Source organism: Etheostoma cragini, chromosome 12 (genome assembly GCF_013103735.1).
Source record: "Etheostoma cragini isolate CJK2018 chromosome 12, CSU_Ecrag_1.0, whole genome shotgun sequence".
Taxonomy (NCBI): Eukaryota; Metazoa; Chordata; class Actinopteri; order Perciformes; family Percidae; genus Etheostoma; species Etheostoma cragini.
In genome coordinates, this window is record NC_048418.1 from 9,266,634 (window position 1) to 9,288,780 (window position 22,147).

The 22,147-nt window shown below is 38.5% G+C and overlaps 1 protein-coding gene across 1 annotated transcript in view; it reads left to right on the forward strand.

The window, feature by feature from the left end:
- st6galnac3 (ST6 (alpha-N-acetyl-neuraminyl-2,3-beta-galactosyl-1,3)-N-acetylgalactosaminide alpha-2,6-sialyltransferase 3) overlaps positions 1 to 22,147 on the forward strand; it is a 62,869-nt gene that overhangs the window by 36,715 nt on the left and 4,007 nt on the right. The gene's annotated exons all lie outside the window — the stretch shown is intronic.

Here is a 22,147-nt window from a genome sequence, read left to right on the forward strand (position 1 = left end):
AACAGCTCTTTGCCAAAGTCATGTGTTGCAGATCTGAAAAGCCTGCAGAAATTCCATAGAAAATGAATTGGAAAAGATCTATGAGGGGAAAGAACCCATAGGGATTTTCTTGGGATGATAAAGTATTTTCTGGTTTAAACCTGACAACATCCCTATGGAATTAAAGCTCACTTATATTTAAACACTCAAACAAACATACATGTATCCCAAAGGTCTTCTGTTCATTGTGGCATTGTAGTTTTGCCTTTGGCTCTAAAGTTCCTGTATATTAAGGACAACTGATGCAGTGCCCTTTTACAATTACCCGTTAAATACAGGATTGCTTTTTACTATTTACATGATACTGTGCTACAGATTAAACTAACAATAAAAAGCTGCTTATTTGTTAAAGCATCAGTAATAATATTCCAGTAACATGCTATATTCACAATATAACAGTTTGAAATGGACCATTCTGCTTAACAATTGTTTTCTTTAATTCTTTAAGTTTTGCTCTAAATACTTTTGTACTTTTACTTAAGTAAAATCTTGAATGCAAGATTTTTTTTCTTGTAACAGAATTTAAAAAGAGCTGAATTACTACTTTTGTTACTTTTAAGTAACAGATGAGTCATTCTTCCACCCAGGGTGAGAAATTAGCACCCACCACCAGCCAATGGCGGGTACTTTTTTGGTAGCAAGTCCAGTGGTTTTAAGCACTAGTCCGTGACATTAGTTTTTAAAATTGTGGCAATATATCCCCAGTTTTAGGAGGTCTGCCGCCGAGCCAGCAATAGCAACTATTGACGGCGAAGTAAAGAAAAAGAGAAGGTACTCTTTCAAATAAGTGGCAAGGGAAAACGAGGGAATGGTTGGCCTACTAGGGTTGGGCGATGCTCCCCAAATTGACAGTTGATCAGACACAGATTAAAATGCCCTCCGTAAACATAGACAGTATTACATTCTGCCGCTGGCAGGGCAGCACATAACAACTTGACATACTTTCACTTAACTACGATGTCGTAAAGTCTAGACTCAGATCTCCGTGATCTACATAACGACAGTACAGTGGAACATTTGCCTTTAACAGAGCGACAGTAAAAACCTAATATACCATCATTACTGAGATACATTGTTATATTTGCACTGAATAACTCATTGCATAAACATAACTGTTGCAGCACACATGAACAGATGCGCAATAATAGCTCACTCATAAAATAGAACCCCTGTGTATTAGCTTACTGTTGCTATCGTACATTCATAAATCCTACATAACATCGTCCTCAGAATTACTCAGCCAAGTAACTGTTGAGATTTATTCTTTGCGGCTAGCCTGCTCCAGAGCAGGCTAACAGCCAGGCTAAAATTAATCCTGGGGCCTGTTGCACGAAACCTGGATAAGGGATTAAGCTGGGATATTCAAGTGATCCTGGATGAATTTAGCTTTAACTTGGTTGCACAAAACCAGGTTGAATTAAACCCAGCCAAGATGTATTCTTTGCGGCTAGCCTGGTCTAGAGCAGGCTAACAGCCAGTCTAAGATTAATCCTGGCGTCTCATGTGTTAAATCAGCTATCGCTCTGATCCAACATAAACGTGTTTAAGTTATTCCGTTGTCTTCTGAAGGTGTTCTGCTTTATTTTTATTGAAATGCATTACTTGTCACCATTGTCACGAGTTTGATTTAAACCCCTACATAGCAGTTGTTTAGATGGTTGGAAATGGTTGCACTGGCACTCAGATGTGTAATGGCAATCTGTAGAGTCTGGACTTTTCCTGGTTGGCCGATAGTGTGTTGAGGCTGCCTGCGTGCGGCCGCTTCCCAGTGGCTGCTGCCTGCTGGCAGACATGTGCATTGCATCAGTGTCCACTATTTCTTTAAAAAAAAAAAGATGAGCAGCGCGGTTTCCGGTTGGGGTCTTTGTAGCTTCTGGTTTATAAGGGGCGCACTCCGGAGACTAAGTGGGACAATGCAGCTATATTCCCATATGATAATAATGGCAGACTGGTCAGAGACAATACATTAATGATTTCCTTTCTTGTTGCTTGTCCTTCTCTAAGGAAGGATAGTTTGTTTCTCCTGTTTTTTTATTAGGGTATAGCTTACTTTGGTTTCATAACCTTCTCAATAAGTCACACATCACTGTACCATTAACTTGGCCTATATACGTATATAGTGTAGTGTCATTTATCACACAGGGAACAACACAATGCTTCTTATTTTTATTTTGGTGCTGTCACTTGTCACCTTGGAGCTTGGAGAAGAAAAAAAACATGACGTGTATTGAAGTCACTTACTACTTTTTTCTAGTTTTTGTCACATACATTTTTATTTATATAGTGCATTACATGGTAGGCTACTCAAAGAAACTGTAAAATCAGCAAATTGATCACATAAAAAAAGATACAGCAATAAATGCATCACATAAAACAAGCATATTAAAAGCATTTAAAACAGTGTAGCCTACAACTTTGCAAAAATGTGGAGCAACTAATAGGCTAAGCAGACATTTTTAAATCCTTACACATTCAGTCGGTCCACTATAGTTGGTTGGGTTTTTTCTGTTTGATAACAGCCGTATTTCCATTTTGCATATTATATGCTTCACCTACTCGCTACTTTTCACTAAAAGATACTGCTCAGCGGGTGAAACAAATGCCACATGCATCTTCTCCCTTTCTGCATCAGTAAATCTGATCAATATCGTGGTCTATTTAAGAAAGTTGTGAACGTTCACTTATCCCAGCTATCTACACATTGCTTGACATAGCTTCACCTGTTCATCCTGGCTCTGCAAACGTGCAACTGATTAAGCCGCGATGAGCGGGTCACACCAAGTCAAGCGTCGCTTTTTCACTTATCCTGGATATCTTTATTCTACTTTTGTGCGACAGGCCCCAGGACATAAGGGATTTTTTATGTATCTGTCTTTCTGTTTCACTCACTCTCATCTGAACTGAATCAAGGACATCGGTACATCTAGCTCCTCAGTCCTGAAACTCTTGCTAGCAGAATTTTGCAAATGTTAAGTAGATCAAGCACCAAGGAGGCACTGCATCAGCAGTGTGACTGAAAGCAGTGACCAAGTGGTGTAGGGGCTTCATGGCACAAAGAGTTCAGTAGAAAGGTTAAGACAACTGAGACAGAAGTTCAGGTTCTGTTACTAAATTCTGTGTCCAGTTTATTTTTATTAGTCTCGATCGATGTCCATCGCCTTACAAAATACAGTTAGTTTTAAGAAACGACAACAGACTTTGAGCTAGCAAGCTACATGCTGACATTGGCAGAAAAATGTTTTCAAGAAAATTTGGATTGTGCAACATGGCAGACCTGCTTGGGTCTCTCTGGGAATGATTGTAGAGATTTACAAAGAATAAGTTTACAGCATTTACTCTCTAACTTGGATGTTTTAGAACCCATTGGTTGGGATACACATAGCAATACACTGGTAAGAGCTAATTACATTCAATTATATCTAGCTAATTTAAATAGTTTACATAACTTTATAGTGTGAACAGTTAAGTTAATATTGTATGTGGTGCTTTCTTTTACGGGTTGTTCTTTTGCGGGGGGTTCCAAATGTTCAACCTAAACCAGTTCCTTCTCCAACATTTTTCAGTGCCACCGTCGCTGTGGACAGAGCTTAGCCCCGTGCCAAACTATTGAGAACTACAGACAACCCAAAGCGTTTTTCTTCTCCTATCCAGAAATGTATATGTTGAGGGCCATACCTTACTCCGTTGTGCTGTTGAAATAGGTCTTGAATTGCAAGGTTTATTTTTTAATTCTCTTTAAAGTTTAGTTTTAAACCGATTTCTTAGAATGGAGAAAACTGTTGTAATCATATATATCCACAACATTTTATTTGGGTTTTATTGCGCCACTAACAACTATAGATCATAATAACAAAGTAAAAAAAATATAATTACCATGACCCTGTCACATCTCACTTTGTGAACATAAAGCGCTAAACTTTGTTGATGCAATCTGCATCCTGATGCGATCAAGAGCAACCTCCTGGCTTCAATGTCAAACGACTCTCCGCCAGTGCACAGACTTTTGTTTACAGGGTGCGTGGTACGTGACTGTATCTATAATTGCTTTGAGTATTGGATGTCAAGAGAAGAAACCTGTAGGAGATTGAAACACAATGTTTGCAGCATAACTACAGAACTGTAATTTCATGCTTATCACGAGTGCCGTTTAAAGAGAAAAGGGAGCGAGGGGGTTCTTTTGTGTTTTCTCCACATGCAGCTAAAAAATCCGCACGGAGCGTGTTGCTCCATCCAAAACAAGAATTTGTCACCGAGCAAGCGTGTAATGACATTACATATCTGTGTTGAAAGCTTGTAATTGCTGTGAAATTATCTTATTAAATGAAGCCACTGGAAACCCTGAAACACAAATATCCCGGCGTGCTGGGAGGCTGTTCATCAGGTCAATTCAGAACAAGGAAGTTGTCGTCCCAAAGAAAGAGGGGCTCAGCAACTTGTTAGCTTCTGTGTTCTTGGGATCCAATCTGATAGAGAAATGAGGCGCTTGGGGGGAATGAAGAAAACTGTCAGCTAAAGGCGAACTGCAGTCTTCCTTAAAGTCTATTTGCATTTGTGTCCTGATGATGAAATGGCACTCGGAGGATGTTAGAAAAACTATTAGCGGGGGAGGGAAATTTAGTTACTGAATTTCCATTTGGATTGTCAAAAGGCAAAAATCATTTGATCCTTGAGGAGGAGTGTTTATTCAGTCTTTTGTGTATTTTGTATATACATTAAACAGTGGTTTTCAATGTACTACTCGTTATTTGAAAAAAGCCATTGTAAGTAACACTCTACGGTCCATATTGCTGTTCTCTTACCCATTTTTATGACCCTCCTTCGCAGCGCTGTGGAGGAGGGTCTGGCAAAGCCAGACTACATTAAGTACAAACCAACTTAGGCCTGAAAAGCCAGTCAACTTATTCCACAACTGAGAAACATTTTTTGACGCACTCTTTATGCATGAGAGCATTGTCGTGTTGAATTTGTGGACACTATTTGCCATGTTGTTTTTTTAGCCCCTCTTCCTACATTTTAATGTTTTGTTTCTGTGTTCTGAAAAGAATTGGTGGTAAAACAGTTTTATTGATGTTTGCGCTCATATCGCATGACTTTTTATCACACAGGATGACACCATTTGTCACATTCTCATTTAGCACGCTTTCTCTGCTCCCTGGTATATTTGAATAGTCTTTTTTTGCAATTGAAGCTAACAAAATCACATCAGGGTTATACCACCCGCTGGGCAGTAACGCAGGTAGACATGATAGTTACCCTGCGGCCAGAAAAGCGGTAAGTACATTATCTGTTCTGCTTTGTTGCACCTGATTGAATAACCGCTGGCTGAAATCTCCCAGACACACCTGCATCACGAGTCATGTAGCCCAGCTCCATCTAATGAGCCTTATTAGATAAAATGCATCTGTGGCCTCAGAAAAATAACACTCTAAAGAGATAAATTATCCTCATAACGCAGGGCTGAATGGTGTGTCTGTTACCTAGATATTTTCTTGCATATTTATGCTTTTTCTAAGATTTGTTTGTCCTTTAAAGGTCTTATATTGTCTTTAAAAGGCATAAGTGGTTGAGATGAAACTTCATGGGCCCCTTTTTAGGATACATCTAGCTGCAGCAGGAAAAAAAGTAATGCCAAGACACAAGTGCTGCAGAATATAAATTAGAGGATTAAGAACAGTTGAAACAAGAATTACAGTATACAAAATCATAAATCCAATTTTAAGAAAAGAATACTACACATTTAACTGCAACAATTACAGAATCTTTAGTCTCTCTCTACATGTGTCATTGATCCACTAACACCTTTTGACTTGAACAGGCTTTCCTCATCTGTTTAGGCCGACTGAAGACTTGTTTCTTTATGCTTGTAATACTGCGGAATCATGAACGTAAGAAGTGCAAAATACACCGAAACATAAAATGCAAGATGTGCAGCATAATTTAAAACAACACTCACAATGTGGTGTCAAGTCATGCACTTACTGGTGCTAGCGGGACAAAGATTAATCTCCTATCAGTGTGTTAACAAAGAATAAGGGCATTCTTCTTTTATTCATTTTTCTATTCATCAAACCCCCAACCGGCACCATCAGACGCGACCTAGCAAGAGCCTGGGTCGCACTGCTTGCTCTTGGGAAAATTACTAGAATTGTTTGGGCTTTGTAAATTATAGTGTGGTTTAGACCTACTCTATCTGTAAAGTGTCTTGAGATAATTCTTATGAATTGATACTATAAATAAAGTGAAATGAAACTGCAGCTAAAATGTTCCGTGCAGAATCCGCTCTAATGCAGTCTGACTTTCTGTTATTTTAGCTCTAAATTTGGTGTAAACTAGTTACTTCAGATTTTAGTTGTACAACTCTGTATGAATAGGGAAGCAATCACCTCTTGGCAGCAATAATAAAATTTGCTTGTAATGTTGTCAAGCCCTCATCTCTCTAAACAGAGCGTCGCCTGTTGCGTTTCTCAGCAGTTGACAAATAATGATTCAGCAGTTTGCTTTTCCTGACTAACACCAGCTTTTGGGGTTCTTTTCAATCAGCTAATGCAGTGCATTACTGCTTCACACTTTGTTTTCTATTCCTAAACACATTGACACACAAATCATAGTAATCCCAGTGAGAGACTTCCAGTTTGCTTTCTGGTCAGCTTTCTATGCAGCTACACATATTTAGAGGCTTTCAAGTCTCCAGTTATGTTGATTCATGACTTACTTAAATGTGTACCATATTATACTCTGCATTTAGGGATGCAACTTGGTGTTCCTTTTTCAGTCTTGACTGTAAAGTAGAGATAAGCTCTGCAAAATGTTACTCCAGGTACAAAATGTGAATGCTACAGTTTTGCTTTTAATTCAATATTAATTTTGTTACAGAATAAGGGTAATTTTTCTAAAAGGCAACTAAATTCACATATGGTAAACTTAGTATATTGCTTCCATGAGCTGTGTTGCAGCAACTGCTGCTGAACTGTTGATCCTGTTGATTGGTAGCATCTAGTCTCGCATTGCCAGACCTTCCTCCACAGCCCTGCGGATGAGGGTCCGGAATGGGAGAAAAATGTGCCCTGTTTAATTGCCATTTCTTTAAACCAATCACAATTGTCTTGGGCGGTGCTAAGCACCGACGGGGCCACGGTGCCACTGAAAAATAGCCTCGGGAAGGAACTTGTTTTGGTGAAATGTATACCGGGACCTTCAAAGTTGGTTTTAGTCGTGCAACAGAAAACTCAGATTTCACAGTCTAGCTAGCTTTCTCACTTTACCCTGCAGAGATCTGAGGAGCAGTTAACCATAGTCCTCATGAATCGGAGTTGACACAACACAAAAAGCGGAAGGTAACTGACATCTGGCTGAAAAAAGTAACATCCGTCGGAGTTTCCTGATCCCAGAAGTGGAACGTCTTGGATATAGACTAGTGAGCCGCCAAAGCCGCAGCTTAACTACTTTGTTGCTTTTAAAGCACCGGCATCCACCTGTCCCTTTCAACTCATGCATTATTTTTGCCTCTCGTCTCTATCCTTCACTCATTAATAAAAAAAAAACGACAAGCAGATAGTATTGTATTCATATCTATATCTATCCTGTATACTCAGTATACAAAGTAAATGATGAGGCATTGTGTAAATGTGTCAAATTAGTTAACATAATACATGTTAAAAGGTGAAAAATCACTTCATTATTCCGTCTGTCACACCTTTCAGATTTCTGATTTGTATGCAGCATCGTTTACCATCTTCATAATGTGGTGTGATGAACATGAAAATGTAAAATCAGAGCAGCGTGTCGCTGTAAGCCTCCTGTAAAACCCAGGAGTGTTGCTGCATTGTCGGAGCGAGAGGCTTTTTGCATATTAGGGTCATAACACATTTCTTTGCGAGCAGCCATAAATCTTTTACTGTAAGAGAGGGGACCCGGTGTGGTTTAAGAGCAGCTTGAACAGTCAGGGAAAGCTTAGTAGTATCATGATCATTGGACTTTTGCTTGGATTACGCCCCATTGTGAAGCTGTCGAGGTGTAAGTGAGACACTTGCTTTAAATTATTCAACATTACAAGTGAGATTGATTATTGAGCTTTAGATCAATGATAATCAGTAGTTTTGTGTGTAATACTGGATCTTAGGCCTTAGTGTTGATCTCTGTCCCCGAAGAAATCTCTTAAATTGGTCCTCTGTTTTGCTAATCCTTGGTTTTTTACTCCCCTGGTCTTGGACAGGCATCCCATTAACATGTTGAATAGGCTGCAGAGCTTTTAGAGACTGATGTTTTTTTCTTTTCTGGTCGTAAAAGTGTCTTTTACAATACTATTTAAAATCCTGCTCATCTCTTAAGAGGCGGTGTTGTTTGGGAGGAAAACATGATGCTTACACCAGGGGTTGACTCTTTGATTCTCTTTGAGGGCAAAGACTTTATGGTGTTATGTTGTAAAGCCTGTTCCTCATGTTGCTTACTAAAATTTGTTAAGATAAACCTCTCAACCTGCACAAGGCTTTCCTTTCCAAATTACTATACTCACTTTGAATAAAACATAAATCGGACCCTTCTTGTTTTAGTAAAACAAATCTTGTTTACTCCTGTGAAGTGTGTTAAATTATTGTCTTTTGGCATGGATAATGATGGGATTCTTTTACTGGAGGTTGATTGTCATCTCTTTGACACGTGAGGCTAATAGGCTTATAAAACATGAAGTTTCTTATCAAGTTATTCTGTGAACAGCAGAAAACTGAATCAATTTCTACGATACTGAAGTAAAAACCATAACACATTTCCAACATATACAGTACATTAGTTTATCTTCAAGTTTGAATTTGAACTGCAACTCACAATTATTTCTGATTCATTTGTCCATTGTTTCTTTATTTAGAAACTAGTTAAAAATCCTTATTTCTTTTTTTAAAGCCCATGCTAACTAGCATTTAGCTCATAGCACCGTCTCCCCACACAGCCTCAAAGAGCAGCTAGCATGGCTGTTGACATTTAGTCTAAAAAAATTATATAAATGATTCATTCTAAAACAAAATGATTCAGTTATCGGAGCACTGGCAAAAGGCTTTTCCATGTTAAAGAAAAAAACATTTCTAAATACGATGAATGCCTGTTTGTGTGAACCTAAAATAATGCTTAATTTGGGCTCTTGAAATGCATAATTTCACTCTATACAGTTCATGCTGCTTTTAAAGCCACTTTATTGTGCAAGACAAGAATAGAAATAGCAACAACAGTACATACTGTCCAGTACTGGAGATGCACACTGCCTTGGACACATGCTGCTCATTGCATCTCAACCCAGATAAATGATCAAGCATTTGTGAGCTTTACAATTAAAAAAAAAAATCCCAATAGTATGATGAACTTTATTGTCAGTTTGGTGCAGCAGGAAGGTATTTTTGAAATTAGTATAACCTCCCCCCCAAAAAAAACAAATGAAATGGGGTTGCTGTTGACAGGTGGAGGACAGTGGGAAGGTTGCTGGTTGACAGGTGGCCTGTTTCCATGACACCACCAGCATATACTCATTACCAGCCCATGAGTCTTCCTAGCTGGAGATTGCAAACATGACTTTTGCTACATACTGAAGCTGTTTGGTGTCTGTGAGACACTTTCTCTCTTTATGATTTATTCTAATATTAAAGGCTTTTAAAAAAATAATTGGACAGTACGGTGAATACTCCTTCTATTCCACTGCTATAGAAATACTTCAAATGGATGTAGATTTTTAGCCTTGCTCGCGGCGTGGCTCTTTGGACGGCAGAGTTGGTCTATCGGTGGAAATTTTGGTACAGACACTCATGTTCCCTGGGTAATGAATCCTTATTACTTTGATACTCTGACTTTTTTGTTGTTGTGTAACCATAAGGTTAATATTCGTGAATTTAAGTGAAATATGTTGATGGTGAACATGGTAAAACACGAGACCTGCTAAGCCTCGGCATGTTAATATAGTCATTGTGCGCATGGTAGCATGGAGCTCAAAGTACTTCTTTGCCAAAGTACAGCCTCACACGCCGCTAGCATGGCTGTAGACTTTTATCTTCCATTTTTACTTCATTTACTTATTGAGGTGTTGCAGTGTATGGGTGGTCCGCATGCCAAGAAACCTTTTTTTTTATTTTGTTTTTGCTCATTTTGGGGGGGGGGGGGTTCTGGAGAGATTAAGTGTCCCACTGTGGCCTGAAAGAGGATGCTTTCTCACCCAGATAATAAGAGAATTTAGGGCACACACTGAATACTGACAATACAGAGTACTGGCACAAACATGAGCTTTTGCTGACTAAAAATACTGGAAGCAGTTGAACCCAAGTAGGAATTCGCTGTTCACTCATTGTATTTCGCTGAGGATTAACGCGTCAGCTAAAATGCCCTAAAATGTAACAGAAAACATGCTTAGCATGTGTGGCACCCATTGATTCTCTGCTGAGCTGTAGTTTACTAATTTGGCTTTGAAGTGAAGATAATGGGAAGATGCTCTGTCTAGGTGCTAGTTCTGGGTTCATTAACCAGGTTCACCCAGGTGTGTCGGCCAGAACACCACTTAAGGCCAATTATTCCAGAGTATGAAATGAAGAGCTGAGATAGTTCTTACTCCATTTAGTTCTTCCTCTTTCTTGTGTGATTCTGAGTGTGGTTTCTATAAAGAGGGAATCAAAATACAAATAAAGCAAACTTATGCATACACTCATTCCTCCCTAAGCACTAATATACATTACCAAACATAAAATAAACAATGGTAAGAATATGACTATATATCTCCAACTCTAATGAAAGCAGAAGGATTCAAATACTTATTATATGGGATTCTCTACCATTTGTTAAGTAACCAATAATGTACAGCACTTCCTGTGATCTACGATATGCTTTAAATCCTCCAACTAACTAAACGGCTGGATGCTTCTATTATGAAAACTCCGGAACGGATGCTATGTTCCATTCGATCTAGCAAAGCCTTGCTAGAGAAGCCTTGGTAGCGGTACAGATGACAATATTTAACACCACTTATTTAATATTCTACTCAACCACAAATTATTGAACAATCCTAACAAGTAGTAAAAGTAGAAACATAAATAAATGGGAGCAAACGTGAAACATGAAGCACAATATGGTCAACTGGACTAAATAATAGCAACACTAACAAAACTTGGGGGCCTTTTCCACATGCTTTGTCTTTTACCATGAGAAATAAGGTTAGACAGCATAATCAGTTTAAAATATCTACCCAATTGTTTCAGGCAAAATGAGAAATTTGCTTTGAAGTTTTAGCCAGAGTGTGACTGAAACAGTAAGACTATATTGGTGGGTAGTAACTGTAGAAATTGCTTTGGACTTTGACTCACTTTTAAGGCATTCAAGTGCTATCAGTTGAACTTAATTAAAAGAATAAATTAAAAACATATTACAACATCATACACATTATTGTTCTCCAATGGAATAATATAATCTTCCCCTCTATTGGGCTATGACAGTAGGAACATAATTTTCAGAGAATTTCTGATCTATTCATCAAAGTTAATAGCACCTGGCAGCGGTCTATTTTAGGGATAAGCACAGAGTTAATTATGATTTATTATCAAAGCTATATGCAGCACTGTAATGAATTTAATCTTACACCTAATGCCTGTGATTTATGAATTGTAAATGAAATTTACGAGGCAGGTAGGACATAACCATGCATTTATTTTGACCTATAGACCAATATTGCTTGTAAAACAGACCGCTCAGACACGCTTTCCCTAGACCTAAAGAAGTCTTTGCCTCCGACTCACTGGGATGCTGCAAAATGAAAGAGAAAACTACTGGGGTGGTGGTGGGCATAAAAGCATCAGATGCCTTCTCCTGCACTGAGAGAATTATTAATCGTTGGTTGCCAGGCGGAGATGAGGAGAACCCTCACCGTTAGCTCTTTGCATGTCAGGAAAGGGGCAGGATTGCTGTGAGGATGCAAGGGGGGTGGGGGGGGGGCTTTTGCCATTTAGCACCATCTGGTCGGTCATTTGGGTGTTTGTCTTTATTTTTATTTTTTTTTATAAATATGAGACAGGGGACAAATGTTGTGATTGTTGAGCATGTTAGGATGATGGATGTCCTCCACTGCAGAGTGTCAGTGAACACAGCAGTCTGCATAATGCAGCACAGACTCTGTAGAGAAGTTCAAGTCAAAAAATGAGACGCAGCAGCTCTCTACCTTCTCAGTCTTCATAGATTTAACAATTTACCAGACTACATATAGACGTACAGTACCAGTCAAGATTTTGGACACGCTTTTCCATCCAAGTGAATGAGTGTGTTCAAATGTACCTGGTACTAGACGTATTTGACCATATTTCCCTTTTCTCTATTATATAGAATTAGATTAGAACAAGGATATTTTAAAGTACCATTAACTTTATGGAAGATGTGGTTTAAATAAAAAACAATCATACAAACATCAATTATGTTATTATGACCATCTTATCTGGATTAGTCCATTAGTTATTTTGTCACGTCAATGTGTAATCAATTATATACAACCCTTGCTTTCTCTCTCTACATAGCCTTGTATTGCCAAACCTTCTTCCACAGCGGTGCGGAAGAGGGTCTGGCTAGACCACACAGCATTCCGGGATGGGAGAAAAACATGCTCTGGTTTATTGGCATTTCTTTAAAGTAATCACAATCGTCTTGGACGGTGCTAAGCTCCAGACGGAGCCACCGTGCTTATGTAAAATAGTCTTGGGAAGAAACTTGTTTTGGGGGAACATGTGTAGTTCAAAAGTATAAAAACAATTTCAGATGTAACAGTCTAGCTGGCTTTCTTGATTTACCCTGAAGAGATCTGAGGAGCAGTTAACCATAGTCCTCATAAATCACCAGAGTTTTAAATGACAATACAAAGAAAGCGGAAGGTAAAGAGGGACATCCGGCAGCGGAACATTGTGGGTATAGACTACTCTCTTCATGACAGGACTATGATCACGATAGCTGATTAGGTTTTCATATTATTTTTCAAGTGCCCTCATTTTAGTCAATATTGAAACTTTATGAAATCCAGACCTAAGCAGAAAAAGCTGATGGAGAAGGTACACAATTAAGCGGCTTTTACACGGTCAAAAAAGAACAAAATCAGAAGTAGGCTCAAGTTGTAGGCTTTGGTTACTCTGTCAGTCTATCTTGTACCAGGGTTAGTATCAACCAGCTTCACAAATGTGAAGATTTGCTTCTTTTTTTTTTTTTTTTTTTTTACTGTGAAGGTTTGTTGACTGTTGGTTGGACAAAACAAAAATTATGAATGTGTCACTTTGGGCTCTGGGCAATTATTACAGCATTTCTCACTATTTTCTGAATTGTTACAAACATATCATCAATGGATAATGAATACTTCCTACACCACTACAGGCAGGTCATTTAATCAGAAACATCAGACAAACTTTAAGCAGAAAGAAAACTGACCAGAATCTGGACTTTGGCCAGACGTATTACCTCACACATTATTAATCTGCCACTTTTCACTTTTGCAGCATTTCCTTTTGGGTTAATGAGGCATAATTTACTGCTGCATCCCCACTTTTAGCTAATGTAGCAGTTGTATTTTACATAGAAATATCAGTCACATGCCACCTCCCTTATAGGTTTATGGTTAAAGCTGATTATGATGACATTTGCCAACCCAAACAGGCAGGTGCTGCACTCCACAGGCAAGGTGAGATTGCATATTAGAAAAGGTTGAGTAGTGATGACCGAGCAAATGAATAAATGTATAATCAGCAGCAGTATGCTTTGAGGCTACTTGAGCCACTTCAGGAAAGGTTAAAATTAAGACATTTCTGCCCAACTGTTTTTTTCATAGTATGTTTTTTTTCAGCACAAAGTTCTCTCCCTCCTGGTTTCCAGCACCACTAAAATGTAGCTCAATTTGACTTCCAAAGCTTACTGTACCCAGGTTTAGCTATTGTGAATACTTAACTTTGTGCAAAATGTCAAAGCAGTGTAACAAGCTTTGGCTGTTTGCAGGGATGTCAGTGTCCACACACGGAGTTCAGAGCCTTTGTCACTTTTGACCAGCCCTCTGTCCTCCGTCCTCTCACCACATATCGACATCTGCTTTAGGAAGGTAATGAGGCCTTTAACTTAGGAGTCAGAGAGAGCGGGTCATAACAGAGGGGTGAACAGAGTGTGAGGGAAAGAAGATGAAAGTTGAAAGGGTTGGAGACAGAAATTGTGGATACAAATGGTGAAAAAGGGTAATTGGAGCAAGAAAATGTTAAAACAGCTAAGAATATTGAACACGGCCCTAAAGGACTACAGTACAAAGAACTAATCCACAATAAATGAAATGTGTTGCATATCTAAAGACAACAGAACAAACAAATCATTTAGGATTTGTATTTATTTTTTGAATAGACAATATAAGATACATTTAGGGAAAGAGCAATTTCAATTTTTTTTATAAAATATTGAAATGATAGCCCATAAACATAACCAATCACGGAAAAACTCTCAAAACCTTGTGGACAAAGGAAAAAACTTTAGAAATAAAAATTGCAGATCCTCAATGCTCAGTTTCCTTAAACTGTTGGACATTGTAGTTTTAAGAAAATGTTACTCAGGCTGGAGTAAATAATGCCTTTTTGGGGGGGGGGGGGGGGACTATTTTCAGCCTCAGATTAACACACAGTTGGTGGTCTAGTGGGTATGTATAGTAGGACAGTGTATGTGAGATTGACTCAGAATAAACCATACGCATGCTCATCATAATGGAAGGAGAAATAGAGCTTTATGACACCGAGGAATAATACATATGTGGCTAGACTGCATCTATTTAACTATATAGACAATAATGATACTAAAAGTCGAATCCAACTGAATTTTTCCCATTCTTGTCGAGTAAAAGACAAATACAAAATATTGCCGGCCTTATCTTTTTATAGGCACTGAGCAGTACAGTCACAAATGGGCACTGACATTTTTTTAGTGTTCCAGGGGAAACATGATCCCAGGTCCCAGGAAAATAGAAGTAAATATAGTGGATCTGTACTGTGACACACACTCATTTCATTTTGAAGTGGACAGAGTTGTAATGCAGCAATGAATAGTTTGTAAAAAAAAAAAAAGAAAAGTCAGGAGAACTTTGAACATAATGTTAGTTTGTGCAAAACAACAAGCTGTTCTTGCTGTCATTTGGCTAAAAATACCATTTATTTAACACTCCTGTTATTGTAACATTTGAGACTTTGTCTTCTTAGTTCATTAGTGTATGTTCTACCTTTGTTTGGTCTGATTTCATTAGTTTAAGGACTTACACTTGGGTTGATTGGTACAATGTATGGATCTGTTCATCTCGCTATAAATAGCATGTGTTTTTCAGGGACCCAAGTCTTTTAATTTAATGTCTGCCGATTTCTTTTGTATAATGAGTTTTATAATTGTAGAAAAAGAAGCCGGTTTAAAACCTACTATAATGTATTTCCTGCTCTTGGTGCAGGAGTAAGAAAGAATAATGTAATCTGATTTGCTTCCTTGTTTAATGCCTCAGTTAACATTTAACCACTTAAAACAACCATCTGTTTCTGTGGATAAGCACACTCCCTGGATAGAAAAAGGTTAAACTAGAATACAATTTAGTGTCACTAAAAGTGTCAAAATGAACCTAAAATGTTGCATGTGGAGAATGAGCTAGTTTAAAAGGCCAGTTAAATCATGGACTCAAATGCTGCTTGCAGTATATTTAACTTAAAGCTAAATTGATTCTAATGTGCGCGAAGACTTGCTACATTCAGAGAAACATTTAAAATAAAGTGAGAGGATTGAAATATACTAGTGTGCTATTTGTTCCACAAAAAAAAACATTTGATCAGTTTTGTTTATTGTGCAGTCCAACATATTTAAAGTGTATTCCATTTCAGACTTGATATATTTGAATGTATTATGTTTTATTCAACATAAAGTCTCTTTTGGCCAAAACGGCAGCACAATTGGATTATAAGACTCTGAAACAACACTATGCTAATGCTTAAGTCAAGTCTTAGTTCTACTAATTAGCACTAAACACACATAAAGCAGAGTCTGATGGGAATGTATTAGTTTAATATCACCTGATGATGGCACTAGATGAAAGATGTTTCAATTAATCTTCTGGGCACCAAGAATGAGTGAGTCAAATTTTGTGGCAATCCATTTAATAGTTGTCAAAAATGTTCACTAAAAACACAAAAATGTCAACCTAACTGTAGAGCTAGATGGGGGGGAGGAGAGAATCACCAAAGTCAGTAGGATTCACAAAATGTCATGCCATTTTATGAAATAGTTACAAATATGTAAATTGCCTAAGAGCCACACTGCCATGGCTAAAACAATATACTTATGAAGGGAGACGAGTTCATAGTTTAAAGTCATTGTGGAGAGAGAGGAAAAGTCAATATCATCTTAAAAGCAAGCTAATTTCTGACCAGCAACCACACAAAAGATGGAGCCCCTCTGCATCAACAAGAATCTTTTTTTTCTTCTTTTGAGGGTTACCCTTGCACACTGGTACAAAACTAGACGTGAAGAAAGCAAATTGTCTTTTTCATAATGCATGTTGCAGAGGTCATCCCCAATGCTTCATATTTCCTCCAGGCAGAATTAAGAAATGCCTCAGCAAGCCTACACAGCTGCATTGCTCATTTCCATCATTAAAATAAATTGCCGTGTCTTGTGGTCTGTGTAAAAAGAAAAATATTAGAAATAAAGCTCTGTTTTTACCCCGCAGCGCTGCTATGGATTTTGTCACTGTGTTGTCCCCAGAGGGTCCTCAGCTGCTTTGAATACATGGGAAGACACAGTATGTTGTTCTTCTACACAGAACTTACCCATGGGCAAACGCAATGACTTGTCTTGCAGCCTGTTGTATGGAAAAAAATAAAGTAATTAGCATCAGCATACATCTTGCAAGGAAAAGCGATTTCATATATCTGGTTGAAGAACAGGAGGAGTCTACTGTACATGGCTCTGGAGAAAGGATATATATTTTAAAACCTCTTATGAAAAAGCCCTTTAGAATACAGTGTTTTGATGGTACTTCTGAAGCAAGTGCCATCAACTATATTCAACTGAAGCTAGGAACTCCTGCCCTTAACATAGGCACTGGCTTTTGAACTGGAGTTGGTCCCCGGGTGCCGGACTACGGCTCCTAATTAGTTACGATGGATTAAATGCAGAGTATAAATTCTTTGCATGTGTAAATGTACTTGGTATACAAAGGAAATATTAGTAGTAGTAGGGGTGTTGAAATTACTCATTGCATTGCAATGCGGACCTAGGTGATTTTACACCGATGAAGTGACAGACCATAGTCAATTATCTCTACTTGTTTTTCCAGTCACTCCTTTGTTTTGGTTTTACCTTTTGTCTTTTGGTTGTGCTCAGACACGGCTAGATTCAGGAAGAGCAGATACAAAAAAAAAGTTCATTCCTGAATTTGTTGATGCAAACCATCCGTAGCAGTATATAATATTGACGAGGTGACGCATCGTGGTGCGTCGGAATATTGATTTGTTTTGAAATGTTAACATGATAATCGAATCATGAGACCAGTGAAGATTCACGCCCCTAATTAAAGCATACAGTATTGGCTTGTATAAGCTCGGCTTGAATGGCAATTTCTTTGAAGCAGAAAGGGAGCAAGAAAAAGAATAAGGGACATAGACGGTTCATATAATGCCTACCCTCCCTCTCTAGGAGAAGACCGTTTGATGAAATGCTCCTAAAGTCTGAAGTGACTTGATAAAGGAAGGATGTGTGGGAGGGCTCTGGTTTCTCTGTCAAAGCACAGACTGACCTGGCTGAAAAGAACAGACAGCGCCGATCCTGCTTCTGGGAGCACTTATTAATGTAACTTTATTTATATAGCACTTTCAAAAACTGGGTTGCAAAGTGCTTTGCATTGTTCAGAGTGAAAATGATTGTACTAAATTGAAATTTGAATGTTTTTTAGTGTGTGACTAAGCAATACCTCTTTCTTACGGCAGACATTTTTGCCAGGTCTCTATTGTAAAAGAAATCACTTATTTCAAGAGACTTCTGACTAAAGAAAGCTTAAATAAAATGCATTGGAGGAATCAAAATGCTGATAGGCAAATTTGGTTACTGTTGGACACAGCCATCTGTTTCCCCGTTTCCAATCTTTTGTGCTAAGCAAGCTGTAGCTTCATAATTTAGAGTACAGACACGAGGGCAGTATCAATCTCTTCATCCAACTCTCGACAAGCCAAAGCAAATCAGTGTATCTTCCAAGATATGAAACCAGTCCTTTAAATCCATGATTTATGGCCCGCTAAAAGTGTCTATATTGTTTTTTTATTTATCAATATTATGCGAACAGGTACCACTGCAAACCCAGTTGTCTGATTATGTGAATATTTGCATTTTTCATATTGTATGATTAAAAATGTTCTGACATGCAGTCAACGTTTTACAGTAAGTGATTTCATCCAAAGTGCAAATCAACTTCTCACAATAGAGTTGAGTTATATCCACCTAAGTGTTTTTGACAGGTGTCATATCCCATTTGTGCAGCTGCAGAGGCATATATAAAGTGCGGTTCGTCTAAACTGGTCGTCACTTTGGATTTTCTCGCACATGTGGACAGCTCGCCTGCTGTGAATGTCAAGAGCGAGTTATTGAACGGAGTCGGAGGTAGAGGAGCCTCTCGCTGATCCTCGCAGCTCTTTAGCCTCTGGTGCTCGGCAGGTAAAGCACAACAAGCTCCATCTCAGTCAGACTTCAGGGATTATTTACTTACCCCCTGCTCAGAGTGTCGAACTTTATTTCTCTAACACCCTTCCTTTCCCAGTGCTGGTAGCGCTGCAATGTCCCAGCATGTCAGTTCCAATTACTCCTGCCTCACTTGACTCAGGTTTGTGTTGAAAATAGACAAAAAAAATGCTTTAACTCCGTTTTTTTACATGTATTTTCTAATTTTTGCTCAGATGTGTTCATGCCCAAACCACATTAACCTTTTGTTTCTTTGAGTAAAAGGCTGTTTTTTGTCTGCTTTAACAAAACAAGGAAATTCATACCAGGCTTTATTTCTCCAATTGGCCACACAATAACAAGGTAGTCTCTGCATAGTTGTGCCATTTTGATTGCCAAAGGTGAACACTGTCTGTTAAAGACTTTGAATTCTATCAGTCGTTCTCTCTGCATCTTCACTTTACACATCTGCTTTGATCTGTTAGTTATCAGGTCAGCCGATCCCACCCCTTTATTTATTTCAGCAAGTTTTTTTTGCTCCAGGACATTCAGCACTCGACTGGGGATGTGGTGTATGTGTGAATGTGTGCTCCTGTATATCTGTGTGTCTCCTGCTTGAGTGGCAAATGGCTAATGAATAATGCAGGATAACGGTGATGTGTTGACAGCTCTGACGGCTGAGAGCAGCCGAGCTGTGTATCACTGATAATGTGCTATTTCCCTTCTGTGCTCCTCCACCCCCTTATTACAACAAAATGCATTTTTTTGTAATTTCACCTCTCCACAGCCCTGGTGTCAGTGTGTGCCAGAGAGTTTGTTGGGCCTTTCAAACTAAGGCTAAATTACATTGTGCACTTGGGGCCTTAAAGCCACATTTTACAGTAAAGATGACTCCAACACTAATTTGGCATATGTGGGTGGCATAAAGTTTTGCAGGCTTGGCTTAAAATTGACACCCGCCAAATTTTAGTAAAAACTAACTAAAATAACTAATGAACACAAATTAACATTGTAAAGCTACTAGCCAATTTTGCTGGTGATGAATTAAGCAAATCACAGTGTCTGAATCGGCAGGCTGCAGAAAGTAAGTCATTGTTGCTAGAGCAGTCTGTTTTCTGCCAAGAAATTTGGGAAGTTTGGCTTAAACGTTGTCTTTATCTGGCAACACTGCTTGTAGTACTAATCCTCCATTTCCCATGAACACTGTTTTGACGTGTCAGACAACCATTGGCTATGTGCCTAGCGTGTGTGGTATTGATAACAAGCTACGCTGACGAAGTAGACTAATGGAACGAAAGCAAAACAAACCAGAGTTGAAATGGAAAGCATGTTAGCAAGGAAAAAAACAAATGACATTGGGAAAAAAAATGGACTTCTGGAAAATCTGATGGCCTAGTAGCTTTATTTGGTGATGATTGCGATAAATTAAGTTAGGGAGCAATTCATCCTGACAGGTACGTAACTGTATCAAAGTCCATGGTAATTATATCAATAGTTGAGAGATTTCATTCAAAATCACAAATGTGCTAGAGTAGTGTTAATTTTGTCACCTATCTTTTGATTTAGTCTTAGTCTTGTGCAAAATGTCCTTGGTAGTTTCAGTCATATTTAGTCATTCAGATATTTTTTTTGTTGTTGGTCAATTTAGTTTCAGTCAAAGGAGAACTCAAGGTAACTTAGTCTAGTTTTAGTCGAAACATTTTAGTCTTCAGACTTTAGATTATTTCTGATAACTATTTTAGTCAAATAGTGTAGTGTCTGCAAGCTGAAAGCTGGTCTCCTTCCCTTGCCCGGGGCTACGCGCTGTAGCTGCTTCTGCAGCTGGCTGAACCAGGCTTCCTCCCTCCTCGCCGGGCCACATCGCTACCTGGATCTGTAAGTAGTAGATAAAAAAAAAAGGGGCCATGCTGACTCTCTAGCTGAGCAGCAGCCACGCCTGATTGAACAGTGACACTCCAAATGGGCACTGCACTAGTTCTATTTCATGATGAAAAAATAGACAATTGTAGACGATTGTAGTTTTTACTTTATGCAAAACATTTTAGTTTTCTTTTTTTTTGTCAACAATAATACACGTTAATTCAGTCTGAGTCAATGTTTGTGGATATTGGTGCAGTCCAATCTTAGTCACGGAAAACAGGTTGTTGATGTAAGTTAAAAACACTGTCTAAACTTTTGAAAAGCTGAACAACATCCCTGTCCAAGCTGTGAAAAAAAAATCTAAATTAATAAAATGTGACAGTCATTATCTGCATTCAGTGGGGTGAGGAGAGTGTCAGGGGCAACTTGGATTTATGTTTTCTAAAATCCTCTCAAAGGTCTTGTAGCCAAATGATTCAACCATAATCTTGCTCTTAAATCATTTTCAGTGTGATAATCACACTTCGGTCTTAAGAACAAATCTTCAGCTGTACAGGGATGCAAGATACATTTTACTTAATCAGCAGCAACAGATTAATTTCTAATAAGCAGAAGAAAATCAGCTGAACTGACAATGATAAGGGAACCACCTGCAGAAGCTCAGACTTCATCAACTTGATCGCCAGGGACACAGATGTCAGGAGTATAATTGACATTGTTTGACTGGTCTCTAAAGAGTGCAGGGCAGTAACACCACAGCAGTTATTACTGAAAACCAAATATAAGAGACTTAACAGGGAAAGGAGCAGAAATCTGCACTGGTAAGCACAGTGTTCATGTGGTTGGAGAGACTATCCTTTATAAGAAAGTTCATAGGTTTGATCCCTAGAACCTTTTTGTCTCTCAGCGTTGTCACGTGAAACTGTCCTTGAACAAGACACTGCAGCTTCCACCTGCTCAGTGGTCACCTGATGCATGTGTTCATTTCATTCATTTATAAGGACAGTGCACATTAACATTTTTGTAAATGTGCCAGTGTTGACCAGCTGGCCAATTTTCAACTGGCAAGATGTGAGAACCATCAATAATATGGACTCTGGAAAATATTTGAGGTTTCTGCAAGCCAAAGAATGAATGATGAATGCAGCATCTACACTCTGGTCTTCTTGTAATAAAACATTTTTAGTCATTAAAACTGTCAAAAATGTCCCCACTTGGTGTAGTTTGCATTAGTTGAAATGTAAGAACTACTCTCTGACAGACTTTTATCCATTCGTAAAGGTTGAGTTTGTGTTGTTCGCTGTCCAAGGTGCTGATCCTGGAGAAGTCAGGGATGCTGGAGCTGTCCATGGCACTTTAACAATAAGGCCGCATTCCTGCTGCTGCATTAACTCCGGATGCATCATGGCATACAGGATGTGCTGTTCTCAACATCGTTATTTTAGAAACTGTCAATTTCTTCAGTTTCTTTTATTCTTTAGTTTGCCATTTAGTTTGCCTTTTATAAATTCTTTTTATTTGACCTATATATTTTGTAAATCATTTTAAT